The following is a 20,955-nucleotide window of genomic DNA, read 5'->3' as shown; positions in this document are numbered from 1 at the left end:
GCAGAATAAGACAGCAGACAAGGCAACCCAAACTTTCACAAAGGTGCAGAAATCGCAGTTAAGATCCGTACTTAAGAGTGAATGCATAAAATCAATGCATGTCCTTGCAGTCTAACCTAGAGGTTGCCAGAGCATAGGCAGAAATTATGGGCTCTAATTCTCAGTGGGTCCTGGTAAGGCTGGGAAAAGCTCTTCTCTGAAACCATGAAAAGCCACTAGATGGAGTGGTAGCGTAAAATCCAGTGCTATTTAAAGGGCTTTAAAAGGCCATTCTCAGCCCAGCAAAGCTCAGTTACCCAGAAACCTTTTTCCAATTCACGGAGAGCTCCACTTGCCAACGAGCCGCCCCACGTAATGCACCTTAATGGATGCTGCTGCAGTGACTCATCCCTCAGCAATGCTTTCCTTGGACTGAGTTTCATTATCGTTGTTTTGTTGAATAAAAGTAATGGATTTCAGGAGGAAAGCGAGAAGAAACTCAGAGCCCGCACATGAATCGATCGATATTGGTGTTATGAGGGCGCGGGGCGGTTTGGTGCCGCAATTAGGGACCAGTGAAATCTGCCAGTTTTAGTCTGCCTCAAGTTCTCATTTTTTCCAGTCTTTAACATTTCCACATCAATTTTCATTTTAAAAAAAGAAGAAGCCATCATGGAGACAGGCCAGATTGATGCGGAATTGTAGCAAAATGAATTTAAAGGCGGGCTGGTCCCAGTTTAAAGTGCCGATGGTGACCCTTATAAAGCCCTAAATTTTTTGGAACCAGGGTAGTTGAAGTACCAACTTTGGAGTACCAATTCCATCTGTATTGCAGCAGCCCCTAAGCTGTGGAACCTGTTCCCCACAGTGGCATCGGGCTTTCAGCTGTGGTCTAAACCACTGAGCCTCTTGGGCTTGCCGATTGGAAGGTTGGCGGTTCGAATCCCCATCATGTAGTGAGCTCCCGTTGCTCTTTCCCAGCTTCTGCCAACCTAGCAGTTTGAAAGCATGCAATGCAAGTAGATAAATAGGTACTGCTGTGGCGAGAAGGTAAACGGTGTTTCCATGTGCTCTGGCTTCCACCACAGTGTCCCATTGTGCCAGAAGCGGTCTTGTCATTCTGGCCACAGGACCCAGAAAGCTGTCTGGACAAACGCCAGCTCCCTCGGCCTGAAAGCGAGATGAGCGCCACAACCCCATAGTCACCTTTGACTGGACTTAACTGTCCAGGGGTCCTTTGCCTTTTTACACACACATACACACACACACACACACACACACAAACCAGAATAGTGCCCCAAATTTCATTGCTCTTATCCCACGATTCTCTGAGTTAATAGGACTGCAAATGGATTTTTTTTCTTCCTGGAAGAAATTAGCCTGGAAATGAGTACTAAATTTCTACTCTATTAGATTTCTGATAGTGACTTTTATCCCATGCAAAAGCTCAAACATAACACATAAATTACAACAGCCAAGAAAAGTCAGGGGTGCAGAACAAACTGCCTTGTGAATGCAGCTCTTGTCTCATGGCTGAAGATGTTTTTTAAAAAAATAAATAAATAAAAAAGCATGATTAACACTGGCTACTTTTTGCCTCCTCCCCTCCAGCGACTACCACCACCACCACCACAGGCATTCAGTCCCTGATCTGGACCACAGTGAATGGGCGCAGCTAACACATGCACTAGGAATCCCCTCCTGATATCCCTACTGAAGGGATAGGGAACTTGTGGCACTACAGATGTTGTTTGACTCCCATTAGCCTCGGTCAGCAGGTTCAGTGGTCATGGATGATGGGAGCAAGAACCCAATGGCAGCCGGAGTGTCACAGGTTTCCCAAAGCTGCTGTGCCTGTAGCCCTCAAAAGAGGAGAGGGAGAACAAAAGTGAACCACACAGGCTCCGGGGATAGCTCAGTTGGCAGCGCATGGGACTCTTAATCTCAGGGTTGTGGGTTCGAGCTCCACGTTGGGTAAAAGATTCCTGCATTGTAGGGGGTTGGACTAGATGACACTCATAGCCCCTTCCAACTCTACAACTCTATGATTAAATCATCCTTTCATCTACTCCAGCTCCAGCCAAAGCATCTTGAAATTACTCTTAGTTCCGTTTTTAAAGGATTTCATTTAAGGTTCCTGTTTTCTCTTAGAGCATTGCTGCATACTTTTTCTAGTAAGAGAATTGCTCCACTGCAGAAAGAGAGACTGTTGGGTAAGAGAGGGAGATAATGTCTTCAAAATTTTTTTTTGCAATAGCATTCATAGGGTGCACCATTCATCATCATGCTGACTCTTATGAGACTCTTCTTCTTCTCCTCCTCTGTGCTTCTAGCGACAGGTAAACTCAAAACTATCTTGGGATTTGGGTTGTTCTGCTATGAACAGTTCAGCAGAAGCAGATCCAAGCTAGCATCGTACAGGGAGGCTTTTCGATGCAAAGAATTAAAGCATATTCTCCAAGACGGCTGAAGGATGCCATTCCTAGCAACATTTAAATTTGTAAGCAATGGTTCTTCTTAATTTTTTTCCAGACAATTTTAATAAGGCTGTGCAAGGCACCCCCAATTTGCCAGCCCAAGATGTTTCTTGGGCTGGCCCAATACGTTTTGACACTTGAGGAAAACCACAAAATGGCGTCCCCCCCCAGAGAAGAAGGGTGAGGGAAGAAGATCTACATCAGAAGGGTGGAATAAAGATCTGCACTGCGATCTGCTGTCCTTTTGAATCCTGCAGCCTGAGCCAGTCATCTCACCTTGCCTCCTGGGTGGGCTGGCCCTGGATTCCCCCTATTTTGATAGCTCTGGGATATTCCAGGTGGATGTTGTGTCCGGGATGGAATCAGCCCAAATTATCCTGATTTGGTTCAGGGATCTGGGATTTGTCTGGACTAAATGCGGTGCTAGTTTTCAGAATTTTAAAATTTGTCATTTGTGTTTTTTAAAAAAATATAAAAAATATGTTTGACACCCTCGGCTCCTTGGGGAGGAAGGATGATAGATTTAAATAAGAACCTACAAGGAGGAGAACATCTGCTTGCTTAAGGCAAATGCAGAACCGGAAGGTACCTAGTCAACCTGTCTTGTGTAAGAGAACTTCCTGCCCTGCAATTGTCCATGTTGTGAAGACCGTTCAAAGTAAGCTCAGGGGCTGAGCTCTAATGCCAGTGTTGCCCTGGAGGCTGGCAACGTTTTCTCTCTGCTCCCTTGTTGCTAAGCCAGCTACATTTATCAGGCCACACATCTGGTCTTGGATGTGGTGCCTAATATAGAAGGATCCCAATGAAAAAAGCAAAGAGAAGGCTGTGTTAGCTGCCCTGAGCCCGGCTTCGGCTGGGGAGGGTGGGATATAAATAAAATTTTATTATGATTATGATTATTATTGTGTGTGTGTTTCCTACTGCCTGGCCTTAATGCCAAGGCTCTACAGCCCTATCTGTACAGTCATACCTCGGGTTGAATATGCTTCATGTTGAGCGCGTTCGAGTTGCACTCCGCGGCAACCCGGAAGTAACGGAGTATGTTACTTCCAGGTTTCGCCACTCACGCATGCGCAGACGCTCAAAATGATGTCACTCGCTTGCGCAGAAGCGGCGAAAAGCGACGCGCGCATGCGCAGACGTGCTGTCGCTAGTTATGTTTGCTTCTGGATGCGAATGGGGCTCCGGAATGGATCCCATTCGTATCCAGAGGTACCACTGTACATTTGTTCCTCCAAGTGATGTTTTAAACCCCTAATTAAATATTATCTCTGCCACCTCATTTAAAAAAAACGAAACCAAATTGACCAGGGAAATTCACTGACCTGAAGTGATGGCTAGAGGAGGTAGGAGTCAAGGGTGGGGGTGCACATTTTGCTTTGACGGACAGCTGTCAGTTTTAATGGCAGTTAGTATTTCCCGAGAGCACTCCAGTCATGGATATTTAGGGAGAGATTTTGGCATCTTTCCCAATGGCTTGCTGTTTCCCGGTGAACCATTTAAGATCAATACTTAAGTCAATTTTATTTCATTGTCATGATGAAGTTCTTTGCACTTCGAAATGTTGACTTGCTGAGCCGAGCCAAAAAGGTCTCACCAGATTCTGCATACTATTTAAGTGTGGTGATATTGTATTTTGTGGAGGGGGGGGGGAGTTGCCCAGTTTTGAGTCACCTCATGATGAACAATGTTCATGTTAGTGGATGAAGGAAGCAATAGGCTCAGGAAATGAGAGCTAGTAGCTGTCAGGGGCCCAAACTATTGTATACCTGCAAAGTGCTCCATAAAAAAGGGACATCCTGCTTTTTCACACGAGATTAAAGGTAAAGGTAAAGGTAAAGGGACCCCTGACCATTAGGTCCAGTTGTGGCCGACTCTGGGGTTGCGGCACTCATCTCGCTTTATTGGCCAAGGCAGCCGGCATACAGCTTCCGAGTCATGTGGCCAGCATGACTAAGCCACTTCTGGCGAACCAGAGCAGCACACGGAAACGCCGTTTACCTTCCCGCCGGAGCGGTACATATTTATCTACTTGCACTTTGAGGTGTTTTCGAACTGCTAGGTTGGCAGGAGCAGGGACCAAGCAACGGGAGCTCACCCCGTCGTGGGGATTCGAACCGCCGACCTTCCGATCGGCAAGTCCTAGGTTCTGTGATTTAACCCACAGTGCCACCCGCGTCACACAAGATTATGGCAGCTATTTGGGGTATCACGATCTCGTGTGCTATCACCCTGAAAAAGTACTGGGGGCGGCGGTGAGTGAAGCACGGGTCACGTGACTCACCCAGGAGCGCATCAAATAAAAGTGATTTCATTTTTTAAAATGTTCAAAAAAATCTAAAACAGTATTAAAAGCAATTCTGTTGTTGTGCCCCAGGTTCACAGGTGACATCATTGGAGAAGCCATTCTCCAGGAGAGGACTAAAATTCACCAACCATTCATGAGAATGTCAAAAGGCGGGCAGGGGAGAAAAGAAAATAATAACCCATCCCTTTAATTCTTTTCTTAAAAACATCAGACCAACCCTACAAAATGCATATTGAAATTACAAGTTACCAGTAATGCAGAAATAGAATGGAATTTTGGCTTAAAGCATGTAATAGTCATTAATCAGAAATAGATTTGTTCCCCTCTAGGTGAAATCCCATAAAATCCCACAGGAGAGCCTCAATAACAGTTCCTATGAGGCCTTCATTGCTCTGCATAGTTCATTGCTCTTCTCAATAAAGAGCCATGTCAGAAAAGTACTCAAAACAGTACTGGAACTTTCATTAGTAAATTAAAGTATTACAAAGGAATGGTGCAAATTTGCCAAATGTATTTCGTTTACTGCATACGAATGGCCCGTTACTGAATTTTGTTTTGGTTTCAGCATAGAATCTACTGAGCCCTGGGTTCTGCAAAAACAGCCACAAGTGGCACACAGGTGAATTTCAAGCGGCATTTGCCTACTTTCCCATCTCCTTTCCCCTTGTGAAACCTTTTTTCTCCCTTCCTCCAGAGGCCTTTCCTGTTTTGCAATGTGAGACTTGCGGTGCCACCGGCATCAGCTGCACCGGAAAGAAGGAGACATGCAGGGCTGATCAATACCTCTGTTTTGTCCTTTCAAGGAATGCGACAATAGGTGGGTAAGAGAGATCATCAGCCAGTCCAGGATGGCGAACAGGTCAAAGTTTCGTATGAGCTGTGTGCCCAGAGCAGGGAGGGGCCAAGAGATCAACTTATAGGAGGAACTGCATATGGTACTGGGAGCAGTGACTCCTCCTCTCACCTTTACCCTTTGTTTTTCATGTGCAGGAGGGAACATTGTGCATTTCATTCGTAAGGGCTGCACCGCCACCTGTCAGCTTCCAAAGGACACTATACCTCAGGCTAGCAGTGTAGATTCGAGGATTAACTGCAACAACAAGGCTGCTCCTTCTTCTGGGTCTTTCATCTTGGCTACTTTTGGATTTCTGCTGATCAAAGTTCTCTTGTAAATAAGCCTTCATCGTGATTTAGCAGTGAATAAAGGCCTCCTTGTTGTTTTCCTGTGACCTTCTCTGGGTCCATTTCCCCCCACCTGTCTATATTGACACTGTGATGATTTTGCTGCCCATTGATGCTGTGGTTTTGGTGCTGTTTTGTTGGGTGTTTGACTTTCACTGTGATACATTGCTCTTTTCTCTCATTTTGTTCCATCCTTCATGCTTTTAAATTCTGAAACAATGGGAGAACTGAAACACAGCTATCCAAAATTCACGTTTCCCTGAATTTTGAAATGTGGTGTGTACATGTGGATAAAAATGCATATGCCATGGTAAAGTGTGCATAAGAATGCACCTGTTAAGGGAAGATCATGTGCAGACATGCATTATATCAGGGGAAATGGGTTTTGCAAAAATGTTCACTCAGGAGCATCTACTAGGCCTAAAAATTTCGCCCGTCCGCCTATCTATCTATCTATCTATCTATTTATCATCTATCTATCTAAGGTATGGACACATCAACCTCAATTATGGTGAACAAGGGTGTATAAAGCTCAATTTTTCAAAACTGGGATTTGTGGCTAGTTCTCATGCCTAATTTAAATGCAGAAGCAAATATGATTTTTTTTTGGTACTGATTAATTTTTAAAAGTCAGATTAATATGGAAACAGGGTGGAACAGACTTATGAATGAAGTCATGCAAAACTGACATGGGAGAAAAACCAATCCATCTCAACAAATGCTGTATGAAGCTGCAGTTTGAGGGACTGATGGTGTTACCATAAATCAGGGATGGAGAACCTGTGGTCCTCCCAATGTAGTTGGACTTCAGCTCCCATCAGTCCTGGCCAGTATTGCCAATGGTCAGGAATGAGTTGTGGTCTAGCTGTGTCTGGAGGGCTACAGATTCCTCCCTGTTGCTGTAAATGCTTTGGAAATGGCACAGACTAGATTGCTCTGCAAATTATATTCTTTTCCATTTGGAATCCCTCCAGCTTTTATTGCATTCAGAGACTGAATAACCTTCAATTAAGAGAAGAGTACATTGTGCTCAGTTGAAGTACATTAACAGAACTGCTATCCTGCCAAATCAGTGCTTATTGAAAATGTGCTATAATATAAGGATGAGCACTGGAAGACAGATCAAAACTGTATTTGGTGGGGAGGGTGGGGAGAAGCAATGAAAATATTGGTTGCTCTGGAGGGGTTTGAACTTGACAATGTTCTTTAAATTTCCCTGTAGGTTCTACTTATTGGTTTCATTAAGCAATGTGTTAATTGAATTACATGCTCAAGTTCTGCCAGCTGCAATTCTGGATGCATGTTGCAAAAAGCCTCGAGGGGCAAAGATCCACCACCTTTCCCCTCACTCAGTCAGGAATGGGGAGTAGGCTGGGTCCCTTCATGACCCCATGTGATAGACCTCAAGCAGTAGGTGAGAAAAAGTCCACCTTGCCCCATATATTCCTGCTTGGCATCTGTAATACCCAATAGGAGCACTGCTGCTGTGTTACCCTCTCCTCCACCCTGGTTAAACTGATTTCCTTCATGAACAGAAGTTTTATAAACTGGGGATTTCAGACTGAAATCTGCAGGTGTCAGAAAAGGTTATTTATGTATGCAACAACTGCGGCCCATGTTTTGTTAGCCCAAAAATGGAAAGTGAGCGAGGTCCCAACTAAAGAAGATTGGCAACTTAAGTTGACAAAATATGCACAACTTGCAGACTTCACATATAGAATAAGAGAGCAAACATATGTTTAAAGAAGACTGGAAAACATTTTTTGAGTCTATGGAAAATAACTGTGTGCAGCTGAAAATGCTGGCAGCATTAAGATAAATTCAACAGTGTCAGTAATCTTTGATGGATGTAATAATGGAAAACCAATTGGAATAGTTTTTGTGAAATATGCAGGGAATGTAAGATATGCAAAATGAACCATGGAAAGAGAAGTCATTGATATCTTAAGGACATAAAATGTTAATTTGAAATTGTAAAACAGAAAATCTAATGAAAATTATGTATATAAGGAGTTTTATAAATTGATTTCTTGGGTCTGCATATAGTGGGCATTGCATTAAGTAATGCCATATGTCTTCTCATTTTCATCTTAACACACATCCCTTTGACTTTATGCACTTGCTAATAAAAACAATTAGTAAATATAAATAATGAAAAAAATAAATAGACAGGCTTCTTGCCTAAACTCAGTGTACTCATGGATACTCCATTACACAAGAACATCCTTCATTTGGTTGGTTGGTTTCACAATTTTTGCTCTAGCTGACATCTGTCAGTTTAGTCAGTTCTCTCTTATCTTGTACAAAGACATTTCCCCCCAACAGTCCTTCTATCTCTGGTTGATTATCAGGTCATTTTGCCTTATCATGCATCCTCACTCTCTTGGCTCAAACCTATTATCTCTGCTCTCAATGCACACTAAGATAGTGTTGCACACTGCCCCAACCTCAAAGTGATGTGAGATCCCAGGAGTTCCAGGCATTTACCCAGGATTTGGTTTCCTTGAAATGAGGGAAACAGAGGTACACAGAGACATGTCTGTTCTGTGCTGGGTTCAAAAGCTGAGTTTGGTGCTTCCCCGGGAACTTAACGGGGAGGACTGTTAATGCTATGAGCCCCTCCATCCTACGCTTATGTTATGAGTTTGGGAGTGCCAGACCCGACCCCCAAATTCTTGCATCCAGTAGTTTTAATTTAATCAATTCTTGGAATCTTAACCTGAGTGCCATACAGGGATTTTTGTGTGTGTTAAAATATAAGGCAGACCAACTTCCTGTGTTCAGGAAATCGCCTGGGAGAAGAGCCATTAAGTGATCAAAAGGAAGGTAATGGGTCATTAACAAAGTAAAGACTTGGTGCCAGACAGCAGATGGGTGTGAGCCTCTCCTTCAACTGAAAGTAAGTCAGCCAGAAGGCAATGCCAGAGTTTTGAGGGTTGGGTTTGCAGTGGTGGTTATATGACTTAGGGGAAGAAGGTTGCAGTTGGTAAAATGCGGCAAGCCAGTGAGGGAGAGAGAACGACAGCGGATTTCTTTTTGGTTCCAAGGCTGCAGCAATTGGAGAAACAGGAACTTTTTGGAGTGTTTAATGCTGCGAGCCTCCCAGTCACAGGCTCAGGTTGTATATATGCATGAACAAAGCATATATTAGAAAGACACCACAGTCTCTGTTGTGCCTCATTCCCAAAAGGAAACACGAACTCTAGGCAAGTGCGTGGGACCCCTGGAATCTTGCACCACTCGGAGATTGGAGTGGCATGTAACACACGTTATCTATACAGTGGTACCTCGGGTTAAGTACTTAATTCATTCCTGAGGTCTGTTCTTAACCTGAAGCACCACTTTAGCTAATGGGGCCTCCTCCTGCTGCTGCTGCACCGCCGGAGCATGATTTCTGTTCTCATCCTGAAGCAAAGTTCTTAACCCAAGGTACTATTTCTGGGTTAGCGGAGTCTGTAACCTGAAGCGTATGTAACCTGAAGCGTATGTAACCCAAGGTACCACTGTATGTGTGAATAGAACCATATATCCTCAAGATACCACAATCTCTATTCATCTTCATTCCAAGGAAAGCAGACAGCTGGGTAAGCACCGCCCCGCCCCGCCCCGGAGCCTCTCAGACCTCACAGACTGGTGTGCGTGCAACAATTTTCTCTCTCTGCAAGACACAGCCAATAAAGGAAGCGGCAGAGTGCATTATTGCTGTATCTAGTAATACACACTTGCCTATCCACCATCAATCCTGGTGGGCTCTGGAGGAATAAATCACTCCCCCCCCCCCCCCAGACGAGGAGGTCAGGTAGACAGACAGTTGCTTTAAAAACAACCCAAGGTTTTAGCTAAATTGAATTGGCACGCAGTACTGTGGCCAGTGCCAAAAACAATTTGAAAACAGACCACTTCAGGAAGCCTTTTGCATTTAGCAGCAAGCGGCGGCGAAGTGGGAGGCTCTTTCTCTCATGAACTGCAGAACCAAAATATTATAAATAAAAATGCTGCAGCCTCGGCACCGGCATTTTGAAAAGGACCCCAAGCTGGGTCTAGGCTGGGGAGGGTGGACATTGCTTTTGCGTGTCTCCCAACGTTTCCTCTGCTGTGTCCAAACCTTGAGGTTTCCTGGAGTTGCTTAGCATCTCACCCGAATAGAGGAACACACAGCTTCCTCACTTGGGCCTTTTTTGGAGAAGCTTCATTGATACCGCCCTCATTTGGCCCGAGTCAATTTGATGGGGAGCAGGGGCAGGGTGGAGGGCGGAGCAGCTGGTGTGTTGCTCCTCCCCCTTTCTGGGGAAGAAAAATACTTCTCTCTTTTATTCTGCAAAACATTCTCAGCTGCCTCAGACAGTGGGAGGAGACCTTGGTGTAATCAAGGATTCCAAAGAAGCTCAGCTCCCAGCTCTGGACAACGTTTGAAATTGCCTCTGCCTCCTTCATAGCTGCTGGTGAGTACTTTCGACTGCTTGGCATGGAAGACTTTAGGGCCTAAGGTGGGGTGACTGGCTTCCAAGCCTTCCATTATCCCTGGAAATTCACCACATGCTACCATTAAAACTTATCTTCCTCTCCAGATTGCCCTCTCATCCAGCATAGGAATAAGCAAGCTGTAGCACTTTCCAATTAGCAAATTGATGAGCATCTCCCTGCTAATATATGAAAGCAGGAACAGCAGAGGAGATGTGTTGAGTGAAAACATATTAGCTTGGTCTCTGGTATAGCTTGTTGACTGGCACCTGCTAGCTACTGAACATGCCCCAGCTGTTTGGGTGGGGCTGGAAAGAAAGGACTCTCCTTCCTTGGAGGTTTTTAAGCAGAGGTTGGGTGGCCATCTGTCATGGATGCTTTAGCTGAGATTCCTGCATTGCAGGGGGTTGGACTAGATGCCCCTTGGGTCCCTTCCAGGTCTAAGATTCTATGATTCCATGAATGGGGAGATACATTTTCCCCCCATCAAAGCTCACAACAAAGTGGTTGCGGCTGAGTAACAGAGCATCTGCTTTGTATGCCCCAAAGTCCCAGGTTCAATCCTGGGCATCTCCTCTGCTGGATAATCAAATACTTAAAATACTTTGCCTCTGCTGATAAATCAATTCACGGTTGCCCCAAACCCTGGGGAGCTGCGGCCAGTCTGTGTAGACAACACTGATCTAGGTGGACCAAAGGTCTGGCTCAACATGAGGCAGTTTCCTATCCAAAGGCAGTTGGAGGCTTTTGCATTTGGTTTGCAAGAAAAAAAAGGGAGATGCTTCATTTGGCTCCAAGTGAATGCTGTTGCTTTTTAAAGGGGGAGATGAACATTGTTTTACAGGCTGGCATTGGGGAGTTGCCTGCTCCCCGTTGCTCATCATGCACAGTTGGGAGTTCGTTCTATTAAAAAAATGCTGTTAAGTTTCCAGCAGTCTCTGTGCACGAGGAGAAAATGAAACAATCTCGCACAGAAGACTGGCCTCGGAAAAGGTACAGGATGCGAAACATTCCGTGAGTTTCTGAATGATAATTGGAATGGAGTCTGTGGCTTGATTGGCTGTTTGTGAGAGAGGAAGAAAATGAGACATCAAAGGCGAGCGGCTGGGGGGAGAGAGGAGACAAATTTGCTGCTTGCAACCATATTAGGGAACTTCCAAATACAGAGAGTTTTAATTCATAACCGTATTTATACAGTGGTACCTCGGGTTACATACACTTCAGGTTACAGACTCCGCTAACCCAGAAATAGTACCTCGGGTTAAGAACTTTGCTTCAGGATGAGAACAGAAATCGGGCTCCGGCGGCGCAGCGGCAGCTGGAGGCCCCATTAGCTAAAGTGGTGCTTCAGGTTAAGAACAGTTTCAGGTTAAGTACGGAACTCCAGAACGGATTAAGTTCTTAACCCGAGGTACCACTGTGTAGGAACCTTACGAGTGTCTGACCAGACTTGGGGGGGGGGGCACGATTTCTGGGGCAACACAAATCCGAGGTTCGAAATCCGCGAGTGACATCATTTCAACACACGACTTTGGCCTCCTGCTGCATCTCAGCGTTTGACTCTTGGGGAGCCTGACCCTTCTGGTCTCTTCTAAACAATCCCACACAAGGCCCTTCCTCTCCCATCCAGGCCTCTTCTTTACTGATTGATCCCTGGATAAAAGTTGAGAGTGAGGGAGGGAAGAGCTATTTTACCCATTACGCAGAAAGAGGTGTCTGACTGAGGTGGGAGCATTGCAGCTGGGGCGTGGCTGGGGGGGGCTAGAGACCGGGGTTCCCCACTCCCTCATTCACCTCAACTGTGGCTGCCCTCTGGGCTAGTCACTATCTCTCACCACAACCTATTTTGCAGGGTTTTTGTGAGGATAAATTGGACGGGGGAGAGAAACCACACATGCTGTTATCTTGAGCTCCTTGAAGGAAAAGGATTCATGTGTTGTTGTTATTATTATTTTTTAAAGTGAATTAACTAACTTCCCTAATGAACCCGCAGGGATAGGCAAAAACACCAACCATGCAGGAGACTTGCAGACAAGGGTGAAATAGTTCTGCGAAGCCCCTTCTCAGACAGAGCTGGTAATCAGAAAACAAGGAAGACAGCAGTGAAGGCACAAGCAGCATTCATCAATAGAAACAACATTTTTGAATATTTATACATTTCAAAAATGTATTTATGGGAAAGCTGTATACTGGGGAGAGGGGGGGGGAGGTTTAGGACAATAGTGCTAAAGCTCTCCCACCCTGACGGACCTCCTGAAAATTGTTGGGGGTCTCAGCAGGCTATTTAATAAACTACTTTTATCCTACAGATGGAAGAACATGCAGGATCCATACTTCAATACCTTTCTAATGCGACGGATGTGGGTGTGTTTGTGAGCCAAGTTCTAGGAAGGCAGGACAGGGCAGAGATATTATGGGCTGTTCGGCAGCCTTTTTTTGTGCACTGCCTGAACCAAAGCTTGGAAGACCACAGTTTGAGGAGCAGCGTATTGTAGCAGTTAGAGCATTGCAGTAGGACTTGGGAGGTGCCCCTGAATGATCACAACCTTGAACTCTTTGGAGGAAACAGGGGTTATACAAATAAAAACAATCAAGCAAACCTCTGGCTTAGGATAGCCACACACTGGCAAAACTGGGCATCTCCCCTTTCATAAATGAATGGTGGCCTCTAGAAGGGAGTAGGAGAGAGCGAAAACCAAGGTTGCTTGGACAGAACCTTGTGCAGAGCTTGGGAAGTCATCCTCCCTGATGATTGGCTGTGATGGGAGGGGATGCTGGGAACTGGAGTCCAACATCCTCTAGAGCTGAGTTTCCCAAACTTAGGTCTCCAGCTGTTTTTGGACTACAACTCCCATCATCCCTAGCTAGCAGGACCGGTGGTCAGGGATGATGGGAACTGTAGTTCAAAACCAGCTGGAGACCCAAGTTTGAGAAACCCTGTTCTAGAGGGTCACAGGTTTCCCAGTCTGAGATCCAGTGTAGAATTTGGAGCATGGGTGGCAACTTGAATAAAATATGGGGGGCAGGTAAGGCTCACCTCGCACAATCAATCACATGATGCAGCATGCGCATACCATTTGAATGGCAATACCTATCAACTTTGAGGGAGGACGGCCCTGTCAAATATTTTTTTTGGGGGGGGGGCTGAAGGGACCTCGGCCCCTAGGAGTTGGCTCTGGAGAGAGGTAGGTATAGCAGACCTAGACCTTCATGTGTTATGGATGTAGCCACAGCTGGTAGCCGAGGGGCACAAATCACAGCAGTCCAGAGTTGATGGGCTCCTTAGACCTCAGTTCTGTCTCTAGCAAGGCTAGGCAAGGCCTAGGGAAGCTTTTTGCACCCAAGGGCTGCAATCTCTCCTGGGCAGCCTCCCTTGGGCCACATATCAGTGATGGGTGTGGCAGAGGCAAAAGTAGCCAGAGCAACAAATGGGTTGTTGTTTTTTGCCTTTGTACAGTAGACTACTTTCGACACACATTCACACACACGGAATAAGCTTCCTCTTATTTTAATTAACTAACGGCTTTCTGGAGAGCCTCCCCCCCTCCATTAAACCTCACTGCAGTGTTTCACACAGTGGTTTGGCAACCACTCCCTGAACAGCTTGCCTAGGCCGTCTGCCACCGCCATGACTTTCTTGCCTACTTGTCTGCTGTTCTGTCATCACACTGAAGTGGGCCACCTACTGGTGGCCCTGTGAACTGCAGCTTGATAACAGCCTTACATGTACACACACACACACACACACACACACACACACACAAACACACACAGTAAAACCGATTCATTTTTTTACCCACACTGTCATAAACTCTACGCAAACGAGAGGTACTTTCATTAGCTCAAAAACATACTGCTTGATATATCCTTGATATTCATTGTTCCAGAACAGAATGAAAAATGCCCCCCATTCCAGAAAGTTCATAGAATCATAGAATCGTAGAACTGGAAGAGACCCCAATGGTCATCTAGTCCAACCCTCCTCTGATGCAGGAACCTAAACTTAACAGGAATTTGCTTGCTTCTGAAACATGTCACCTTCACCATTACTGAAAGCACAAAAAACAATGTGCAGACTTATTCAGTTTATTTCTACTTGTTTTGCATCTCCTTCCATGGAGGTTTTTAAGCAGAGGTTGGGGGGCCATCTGTCGTGGATGCTTTAGATGAGATTCCTGATTTGCAGGGGGTTGGACTAGATGACCTGAGGGGTTCCTTCAAATTCTACAATTCTATGATTCTCTACTACTACTACTACTACTACTACTACTACTACTAAATTAATAATAAATTTTATTTATACCCTGCCCTCCACGGCCAGACCAGGCTCAGAGCGGCTAACACCAGTAAAATTACAGTAAAAACATAATAGGAGGAAAAAAACCAGGTTAAAAAAATACAGGTTAAAATACAATTTAAAATGCAGCCTCATTTTAAAAGTAGCCCATAGATCAAAACCATAAGGGGAGGGAAACATAAGGGTTAGACTGAGTCCAAACCAAAGGCCAGGCGGAACATTGTTTTCCATAGTGAGGAACCTCTGAGTAGGATTTCCAATTCTGGAAGATCAGGGATCAGGAATTATATCTGAGGAAAGGTGGACATTTATCAGCCAGCATAAGGACTTTGTAGCCATTCAGGGTTTTTCTGGTGCTTTTCAGCGACATCTCCAACTTCCTTCCTTAGGAATGTGCCTGCTTCCCCACTGAATGTCTTTTGCGTCTCATTTTCTTTTGCAGACATTTTGGTCCAGGGAACATCTTTCCTCAAACAGAGACTTTCCATCACCATGCAGGCTGCCCTGGGACTTCTCCTCTTTTCTGTGCTTCTTGCTGGAGGTAATTAGAGACTGGAGAGATATCCAGTTCATTTTCATGAGAACCAGCCCAATTTGAACTTTACAAGAGCCTTGAGCTAGCCTTCAAAATTTGACCCTGTGGATCTCCACCCCCCACAATAAAAAAAGAGAATTGTAGAGTTGGAGGGAACAACTAGGATCATCTATCCCAGTGTTTCCCAACCTTTTTCCGACAGTGACCCCCTTCCAACCTTGTTTTCTTCCTGTGCCCCCCCCATGGGTTAGTCAAGGGGGGCGGGGGGCAGCAGCACCCCAAGAAGTAATATATGGGAGAATTTTAAAAAGTAAGTGGTCCTCACTGACCTGGTGCAAAAAGATCTTGTCATCCAGAGGAGCCCTGGCTCCCTAGATAAAACACTATAGCCCCACACACCCTTACTTGGGAGCCAGACCCACTGAACTCAGTGCAGCTTTCTTCTGAGTAGACACTTACCGTATTTTTCGCACCATAGGGCGCACTGGACCATAGGGCGCACCTAGGTTTTAGACGGGGAAATCAATAAAAAAATCTCCCCCCCCAGCCCCAAAGAGCAGCATACAGGCTGCGCACAACCTCTCCCTGCTGGAGGGGTTGTGCGCGGCTATGGAACAAGCCAAGGCGGCGAGCGGGATGGATCCCGCTGGCTGCTTTGGCTTCCTTTTTAGCCCCTCACAATCTCTCCCTGTCCAATGGAGCGAAAAATACGGGTAGTTATTTCCTAGATGCAAGTCAGCAGCCCCAGATGACCTCGCTTGGCTAGGTGCTGGGGTGGATTTCTGTTCTGTTGTTCTTCCCAATGGGAAGGGGGGGGGAGGGAAATTTTAGGGCATCATAATGTCTGCCATAATAATGTATGTTTGTATTATGCACATACATAATAATGTATGTACTGGGTTGTTTTCCTGGACGAGGGCTGGGATTACTATAGTAATCCCATAGTATGATTACCATACAGGATTATATTATATTTTAGGGCAAATTAAAGACTTCCCCTACTTTATTCCTAGTGGTGAGAAAAGGGGAAAGAACAAAAATATGCGAATGGTTTAGAAGGCACAGCATAATGCCATCCCTCATCTCCCATCAAAAGGCAGTTCATTGCTCAGTTGTGTTATCATTTCTGGCTTTATTTTACACACACCCTTTTTATTCCCTTTCCCCAGCTAGTTCTTTGGAATGTGAAGTATGCAGCAGTAACGCTAAAACTTGCTCTGGACGAAAGGTGACTTGTGAAGATAAGAATGAGGTCTGCCAACGTTTAGTGACTGAAGTCGGTGGTAAGTGAGAGGGAGCCTAAGTCTTTCTCAGCCAATGGTAATGCTGTGCTGTGCATTATCCTCGGGAATCTATGAAGTAGCCTAGTGGGTGGAGCGATGGTTGAATGCGGGAAATGTATGGTCATTCAGATGTTCCTGAATTCCAACACCCAGCACCCCTGACCCTCAACCATGCTGGCTGAGGCTGATGGGAGATGGAGCCCCAACAATACCTGTAAGGCCACACCTTCCCCACCAGTGAAGAAAGGACAACTGTGTGGTGAGTCCACCAATGTCTGGAAGGGCACTGACATATATGGATTCAAGTTTGGCTCACCTGCGTTTTGCTTCAAAGACATGTCCAATTTTATTTTTGAATTACAGCCCTTTCCTGGGGGAAGAGGAAAATTCCAGAGCAAACTTTTCAAATGCAAGAAGAATTTGGAGAGAGAGAGGAAGGGACTTATAATTGCAGTGGGGGCTTCTTCCCTCCTTCCTTTTTCTTTTTCTTTTCAGTTTAAATTTTTTATTTTCAAAGTTTTAAAACAATTTTACACACACACACATACACGTTTACATTAAACCACAATCCATATCAGTACATTTATGGGGTTCCCTGAACCCCCGGACTTCCCCCCACCTCTCCCTTGGCTTCCAAAATTTATATTTCTTTTTTACTGCATCTAATTACATTTATCTAAATTATTACACATCAATTTTATCCTTTGTCGTTTTAAATTACAAGTGCCATATCACTCCTGCTAACCTTTTTAAATGTTTACAGTGTTCCTTAACATATTCTATAAAGTTATGCCATTCTTTGTCGAATTTATTATCCTCTTGGTGCCTGATCTTCCCAGTTAGCCTTGCCATTTCCACATAGTCCATCATTATCCATTCTTCTTTCGATGGCGTTCTTTCTTCTTTCCATCCCTGGGCAAATAACATTCTCAGCTTCTTTCCTCCTTTCATTGCCGCTATCATGATCATTCTTACCATTCCCCCCTCCCCCCAATTGGCGGTGAAGGAGTAAAGATTTGGCTAATGCTACAGTCGTTCTGCTTTCCCACAGAACTCTGCCTTTTGCTGCTGACAGCTTGAATGACACTTAAACGAAAAGAAAAGACAAGAAAGAGAAAAAGATCCCCCTTCCCCTTAGTCACGTTTGCAATCAGTCTCCCCAACTGCAGACTCATTCCACACAAACACACAAAAAGGAACTGGCACCTGTGAATGGGGAGTGATCCACAGCCATTAATAGCTGGAATTGATGTGGAAACATTTTCCCCACCCCATGACCACAAAGAAAGTACTGTAATGCACTTAAGGATCCTTTTATGGGATATTTATTAGCAACCTTTAGGGTCAACCCTTCTCAAACTTGCTTCCAGTAAGATGTCTTAATGCACAATGCACCATCAATTTCAAATCCCAAAACAACAGTGCACATCTTAAATTTGCCCCGTACGGGAAAGTTGCACAGTCCTTAGTTAAATTCTGGGATTTGCTTCCATTATGCAGTAATGGCTACCACTGGGACAGCTGCCCCATTTAAAGGGGGATTAAGAAAATGCATTGTGCACCCAGCTGTCCACGGCTATTAGATATGACATATATCTAGTACCTCCAGTGTCAGAGACAGCATGCATCTGAATATCAGCTGCTGAGGAAAACATGTTGGGAAAGTGCTGTTGCATCCATATCTTGCTTCTGGTCTGCCCGTAGGAATCTGATTGGCCATGGTATGAACAGAAGGAAGGACTTTGGCTTCATCTAGTGGGATCCTTTTTCTGTTCTTTCAATAAAAATAAGATTGATTTTGAAAAACCCATAACCAGCAGCAATATGACAGAAACACCCAACCCAGTCTCAAAGTTGTGATGTAGTACATTTTCAGGGCCGGCTCACCCATGAGGCAAGGTGAAGTGACAGCCTCAGGCAGCAGACTCCACATGGGCAGCAGACCTGGCCTCTAAGGAATGCATCATCTGCTGTTGCCACCACGGTGGTGTGTTTCTTGGAGGCTGGTTTTACCGTCTCCCCGGCAGCCCCCTCCCAATGCCGCCTCTGCAGATGCCCGTTGGCGAATAGGAGGCACTGCTGGTTTCCTCCTGCTCTTGTTCCTGATGTAGATCTTCTCTCACACCTTCTTCCCTGACTGGGGGGGGGGGAATGGGGACGCTACTGCCATTTTGTGGTTTGCCTCAGGTGCCACCATGTCTTGGACTGGCCCTGTGTGTCCCTGTTCTTAGAAACATCCCAAGGAGCCTTTGCAATAAATTCACACGAACACCGTCATATCTTGCTGCGAGTAAAATAAGACGTGTTCTTGTGATTATTTCATGTGGCTCTGATTTTGTTCGCCTCCTTGAGCATGCTACTGAAAAGAATGGATGCCAATGGCATGGAAATGTATTGTCTGGGCCATAATGGCTTGGAACATTGATTCTGTGGATAACCCATCTTTCTATTCTACATCCAGGGGCGTTCCAGGTCGAAAAGAAGTGTGAGAAGAAGGCTATTTGTGAGTCTTTGAAAAACCAGTTAGGGAAGTCTGCAACTGGTCAATTTACGGGAGTAGTCAATGAAATTGTGTGTGACAAGGCCCCTTCACCTTATGCATCGCTCCTCCTGGCCCTCTCTGGGCTCCTGCTGAAGAATGTCCTCTTCTAATGGACCACGAGCATCAGCTCAGCATGAAACAACGCTTCCACCGCATTACTTGCTCGCATGTCATCTTCTTTGAACTTGCTCCTTTGGCTTTCCAGTTGTTTTTGTCCTCCTGTATGATTGGCTGAATGGAAATGAATAAAAAAATGATACCTGGAGGGAGAAAAGAGTACCTGCTTCTCTTCATTTGGGAATGAGGGGTAGGTGAGGAAGGAATTCCCCCCACCATTCACACTGGCTAGCTCAAGGTGTGACAACCTCCAGATGTACCACACCGTCTGGGCTAGGGAAGAGCTGGCCCCTCAGCCTAATTAGGACTGCCCCTTGACCTTTCAAATGGCCCACGAGGCCATTTTGTTTTCTTTTTCTTTACAAACCATGCCCGTCTGTCAGTCATGTGATGTTGCCTTTCAATCATCCTGGCCATCTGCTATTGACGCTGATGATTTGTGCCTCACTGCAGTGTTTACTGGGCAAGTAGAGCTTCAGCCGCTGCATTCCGTGAGGCTTTTGTTCTTCATACCCCCCCCCCCCTTATTTCTTCATTTGAAATAGATGCATCCTTTGCTAAGGTTGTTGTTGTTTAGTTGTTTAGTCATGTCCAACTCTTTGTGACCCCATGGACCAGAGCACACCAGGCACTCCACCAGGCACTGTCTTCCACTGCCTCCCGCAGTTTGGTCAAACTCATGCTGGTAGCTTCAAGAACATTGTCCAACCATCTCGTCCTCTGTCGTCCCCTTCTCCTTGTGCCCTCAATCTTTCCCAGCATTAGGATCTTTTCCAGGGAGTCTTCTCTTCTCATGAGGTGGCCAAAGTATTGGAACCTCAGCTTCAGGATCTGTCCTTCCAGCGAGCACTCAGGGCTGATTTCCTTAAGAATGGAGAGGTTTGATCTTTTTGCAGTCCATGGGACTCTCAAGAGTCTCATAATTCAAAAGCATCAATTCTTTGGTGATCAGCCTTCTTTATGGTCCAGCTCTCACTTCCATACATCACTACTGGGAAAACCATAGCTTTAACTATAAGGACCTTTGTCAGCGAGGTGATGTCTCTGCTTTTTTAAGATGCTGTCTAGGTTTGTCATCGCTTTTCTCCCAAGAAGCGGACAATTCCACACACTCTTCCTTCTTCCCATCTCTGGCCAGGAGAGGCCTTTGGAGAAGCAGTGCAGGGGAGAAGGTGTTGGTCTTTAGATCTTTCTTTTTATTTGAAAGCAGCTCTTGTGGGACTCCGCTCAATTAAAACTGACATTTGTGTGCATGCGTGTCTAGCATCAGCTAAAGACACAGCAAAACTCAAGTTGTGACTAAATTGTAGGGATTCGGTCCACATTAACACCATACATTGAAAAGCATCATGAGACCACACAGCTTCGCCCAAAGAATTTTGGGAGCTGTAGTCTCTTAAGAGTGCAGAAGGTTGTTAGGATACCCCAATTTCTTTTAGAGTGCTGCAATTTTCAGAGTTCTCTGGGAGGAGGGATTGATTGCTAAACTAGGGGTCTCCTGAAAATTCTCAGCACCTGTAACAAACTTCTTTTCCCAGGATGCTTTTGGGGAAAGATGTGACTGTTTAAAGTGTTACCTTTGTGCTTTAAATGTATGGTGTGAATGTGACCTTAATGAAGAGGTTTAGTTTAAAACACTTCCTGATTCTTTGTCAATTGTTGCTGCTGCAACCTGATCTCAGCTAACAGCAGCAGTCCTATTATTTTGTTTTTTTTTAATAAGATATTTATTAAGATTTTCAAAATATTACAAAATGAAAAATGAAAAAAGAAG

At 45.1% G+C, this 20,955-nt stretch overlaps 2 long non-coding RNA genes across 2 annotated transcripts; both read left to right on the top strand.

Annotated features, from left to right (window-relative positions):
• The first annotated feature begins 2,238 nt into the window (after positions 1-2,238).
• On the top strand, positions 2,239-5,993 carry LOC308482976. The gene is made up of 3 exons (XR_013989530.1): positions 2,239-2,318; positions 5,459-5,581; positions 5,755-5,993. It is a non-coding gene; the product is annotated as an uncharacterized lncRNA (long non-coding RNA).
• Positions 5,994-10,234: 4,241 nt separating this feature from the next.
• LOC308484527 lies at positions 10,235-19,338 on the top strand. The gene is made up of 4 exons (XR_013989932.1): positions 10,235-10,388; positions 15,147-15,245; positions 16,409-16,522; positions 18,984-19,338. It is a non-coding gene; the product is annotated as an uncharacterized lncRNA (long non-coding RNA).
• The last annotated feature ends 1,617 nt before the right edge of the window (positions 19,339-20,955 follow it).

The sequence above is a fragment of the Podarcis pityusensis genome, assembly GCF_964106645.2.
Source record: "Podarcis pityusensis genome assembly, chromosome: 8".
NCBI classification, from domain to species: domain Eukaryota; kingdom Metazoa; phylum Chordata; class Lepidosauria; order Squamata; family Lacertidae; genus Podarcis; species Podarcis pityusensis.
The sequence above is the reverse complement of the archived record's forward strand: the minus strand, read 5'-3'. Positions and strand labels throughout refer to the sequence as shown.